The sequence below is a fragment of the Daktulosphaira vitifoliae genome, unplaced genomic scaffold (genome assembly GCF_025091365.1).
Source record: "Daktulosphaira vitifoliae isolate Bord-2020 unplaced genomic scaffold, ASM2509136v1 Scaffold_5, whole genome shotgun sequence".
Lineage (NCBI taxonomy): Eukaryota > Metazoa > Arthropoda > Insecta > Hemiptera > Phylloxeridae > Daktulosphaira > Daktulosphaira vitifoliae.
The window spans coordinates 8,759,619-8,764,319 of NW_026099576.1; the positions used below are offsets into that span (position 1 = coordinate 8,759,619).

At 25.8% G+C, this 4,701-nt stretch overlaps 1 long non-coding RNA gene across 1 annotated transcript in view; it reads right to left on the reverse strand.

Annotated features, from left to right (window-relative positions):
- LOC126906958 (uncharacterized) overlaps nucleotides 1–3,031 on the reverse strand; it is a 10,092-nt gene extending 7,061 nt beyond the window's left edge. The window contains exons 1-2 of the long non-coding RNA XR_007704393.1: nucleotides 2,691–3,031; nucleotides 1,642–1,862 (exon numbers count right to left, since the gene is read on the reverse strand). This is a non-coding gene — a long non-coding RNA (uncharacterized LOC126906958). The remainder of the gene's footprint in view (nucleotides 1–1,641; nucleotides 1,863–2,690) is intronic.
- Nucleotides 3,032–4,701: the final 1,670 nt, after the last annotated feature.

The following is a 4,701-nucleotide window of genomic DNA, read 5'->3' on the forward strand; positions in this document are numbered from 1 at the left end:
GATATAATTAAAGAAATAAGAGTTGATGTTGCTTTTGGAATAATCCACCAATTTCTCTAAATGAAACACTATCTACAGATTTGCATCGAAGCGTTTCTTATGATAGTGATTTTAATCACTGTCAGATATCATCTATACTTGTCCCATCTATGCCTCGTCCACACTGTGCCTCGACCCCACTGTGCTACCGTTTTTTTTACTTTAAAATGCTATACCTTTTTTTTTCTTTTAGGTCAAAAAAATTAATTTTAACAATTGAATCAGCTTAAATTGTCAATTTTATCAAAGAACAAATGCGACGAACGTTTACCGATTCAGTAAAGATTTTTCCTTATTTCTTTTTTAGTTAGAATTTTACTTTTGAATAATCCACCAATTTCTTAAAATCATACACTACAGACTTGCATCGAAGCTTTTCTTATAATATTGATTTTAATCACTGTCAGATATTATCTATACTTGTCCCAACTTTGCAACGTTCACATTCTGCCGTGACCCCCTTGTGCTACCATTTTTTAATTATTATTTAATTGACAAGTGGAATTATTTTACTGTTTGAATTTAGAATTATGTATTTTACACACAACACATATCGTGCACGGAGCAGCCGAATACTTCTACCGTAATCAGTATCCTGCCCGTATGAACAGTGAATGGCCTAACACCCCACAAGTGCATGAGGCTTGCAGGGCATCGGGTTAGGGGCAGAGCCCAGCTAGGCAAAACCTAGTTTTCCTTTTTACTTATCCTAATTTTTCAATAGACGCCTAAAATGTTTTCATCAGTACATAATATTAATCTACCAAATAAGATTAAAAAATTTGCTTAATCGGACCATTAAATTTTGGACGTGTGTAATGATATCCATCTCTAAAATTTCTTCGATGCTGAAATTGTTAAAATAAAACTTTATCGCCCAATTAACATTTTCATGTTGTTCTAATAACTACTATCAAATGATATAAAATGATAGGCTAGTATTCAAAACTCTTCCCTAAATAAAGATTATTATTCAGTTTAACCCATTCGATGAAATCCATGCAATTTTAAAGTCTTGTACTAAATCAATTATGTATATTACACCAGTGATAAAGCTACTCGTTTTAAGATTGTTTAAATGGAAGATTATAAATAGAAGATTCTATAGATAAAAGATTGTTTAGAAATAATCGGTCAGATAAAGGATTTTATCGAAAGGATTTCGTAAAACAAACATTTTTTTCTGAATAAACCGAAGGAAAGCATTAACTCCGGTGTAATAACACAGAATCTGGTGTCTTCGGTAGGAAAAATAAAATTTCCAAGGGGAAGAAAACTGTCTTAAAATTTTGGTTCATCTTTTGGTAAAAATAACGCTGGTCATTATTTGTCCCATGATAATCACTGTAAACACTTTAAGGAAAGGGGTTGAGTGTATTACCATGCACATCCCTTATCATAATTATGTATTATTTTAATAAAAATCCATCAAATTTTAAATAAATTACGAATTTGTTGAAAATGCCATTAAAATTGACATTGATATGAATAAATACCATGATGACAAAAAGATCAATTATTGTTTAAATATTGTAAAATTTACATACATTTAATGTATTTATTTCATCAAATAAATCAAATAAAAAATATATTAAATATTACCTAACATTTTATAAGTTATACGAAAAGTAAATAATCTTCTAAGTATTTAGGAGAGTAATACGTTTCATTCTTTATTTCAACAACCTCATTGTCATCACTATTTTTCTCATCATCATAATTTTCATCACTCGATACTTGAATATCATGTATTTCTTTATCAATTAAGTCTTCATCTGAGAAATACAGCGGACGATATATGTCTTCATGATTTCCCAATTGATCTAAAATAAAACATTTAAAATATTATTAATATTTTTACATTTAAACTCTTATTATATAATATATAATATCATATACTATTAAAATAAAACCTTAAACATTTTATTAAATTCAAAATATGTGTTTCTATTTGAAAAAATAAATTAAACACCCTTACAAAGCATAAGATAAATCTTAAAAAGTATTACATAGCTATTAAATCAAGAATAATATGTAACTAGTTATTTAAAATAAAACTGGATGACGACATAGCTACCTTTTGTCTTTCAACGGGTTGCGTTACGCCAAGTGATCGTGGGTAACGTGATCCAGTGTGTAAAGTCACCTTCTCACGGAAACTACAGTATTACTTTTTGTGGTCTTTTTTTATATGATAATGTAGCATATATTATATTAATAATTATAAAGTTATTTGGGTATTTAATTGCCGTGTTATTCTACATTCAAAACAACGAAACCTTGACCTCTTTAACATAATTTATCTTTTAATACAAATTTATAATTCTCATAACTTTTGAATACATCAGTGCCTTACCATATTTAGATATCCTATAGTGTAATATAGGTTGTACTGTATAATGTATACAGTACAACAAGAACATTTCTATTCTAAGGGAAATGATTCTCCATAAATAATTTCCTAATTAATATATAGTAAGTAGGGTTAAGAAAAACAAACACACATTTCTAATTATTATTACTATACTCCGAAAAACTAAAATAAACTTTATAAATAGATTTGCGAACAAATACTATCTTATGTAGAAGAAATAATAGAAACTTCGATTTTTAATTTTTAGTAAACATATTTAATAAACACATTTACTTACCAAATGGAAAATTATATTTTAAAACATTTCTCAATCTTAATGAATCAATGTAGAGTAGAGGTATATAACTATTTGCAATTTTAAAGCAATATTGATATTCTTTTAATTTTGATATGTATATTATGATAGTATTTATTTTCTCAACTATTGAATCATAAATTTTAATGACACTACAATTTAAAAAATTCATGTTATCTAACGGCATAAAGTTTAAATGTATAAAATTAAGTTTGATATATGAGTAAATTAATTTTGAAAGCATTGGAGCTTCTTTATTTATATATGAATATGTACGTTCTTTGAAAGACGAAATAATTATACATGTCTTTTTAAAAAAATTTCTTATTGATGTTTAAATAGATTTAAATCCATTAGTAATTCAATTAAATCAATGATATCTTCACCCATTTTAATTATTTTAATCCTTAAATTGATTTCTGATTCTATATTATTATATTTTAAAACCCGTTCGATTAAGACTATATATTGACGCAAGACTCTCAAAATGGGTAAGATTGTTGCTGTATTTACTAATAGATGAAATGCCTGGATATTTAGCAAATTAAAATCGTATTTGATAAATCGAAATATATCTGATAACCTTATTCGATAATTGTTTTCACTTTTCTTTAAAATTGGTGTAAATCGCAGCTCGTCTAAAATATTGCTCAGTTGGCCATCGTTATTATAAGTAACTCTTTGTTTTGCTTGGGAGCCTGACGTGAGATCTAGTTCAAAAATATGAGGACGTTTCTCCATTAAGTCATAAAACAAAAAATATTTTGGATGAAAACGATTATACTGTTTACTTTCATATGCTAACGCTAAATGTTTCATAATGACATTATAATTTTTTAACATTGGATTGTTATGTATTGCAAACATACTTTTTAAAGTTAAATATTCTTTTATGTTGTTAATGATTTTTTTTCTTAGCTGTTCCAATACACAATGTAAGTTTTCCGAGCTATATTCAATTGGTTTTTTAAAATTAGTGTACAGTATAAAATCATTTTCAAAGGATACATTGGAACATTTATATTCAATAAAATACTTTAATCGTTCAACAATTGATTGGTGAATTATTTTATATCCTTTGAGTAAATTTTTAGAAATTTCAGATCTACTAAATTCACCATTTTCGTTTTTAGCGATCATATTTAAGGATCCCGATACATTGTTCAAGTATAAATTAACCGTTGTCAAATCTTTTGCACAATAACATTTATTCATTTCTCGTAATGCTTCTAACATGACCATTATTATTTCATCATGAGTTTTGATTGCTGTTCCATAGGTAAATAGTTGAGTTTCAGAAATCGTATTTTCAAAGTTAAATAGATATTGCTCACTGTATTTGAAATAATTAAACATATATTTAGAAAAATTGCAATGCATATCTATTTGATTCATCGCGACTGAAAATTTTGAATAAATGATGCAAATAACAAGTATAAAAATTATCATTTTGATGTATAATATTATAGCAGTCGATTTTGAGATAGTAGAAAATTGTATTCCATTTATATTCTAAAAGATTATGGATGAATAAATTTAATTAATTTGCCAAAAATGTTTTCATATTTTTTTAACCTAAATATAAATTTAAACAAAAAAATAATACTTAATTTGTTTTTTTTTATTTACTTAATTGTTCATTGGTAATAATTGTTAATATTACAATACGATATGTTAGCAGTAAAAAAGTTTCGATAAAAAAATGTACAAAAGAAAAGATTTGTATAGGTTGTAACTACATAAAAATAATGTAAAATACTTGAAATTAGTTTCAAAAAGTATTACCTTATGATGTCTTATTAATTTTAGTTATTTCAGCTTCAATTTTCAATAAAATTTTTAAGTTTTGAAGATAGCCATTTTATAATTTTATAGCGTTTTAAAGATAAATTTTGATACAAAAACTCTTATTTTAATTTAGTTATTACTATGGCACTTTGACATTTGTAAAATTTTAAACTTTTTTACGATTTTTCTGTGGTATCAAACTATA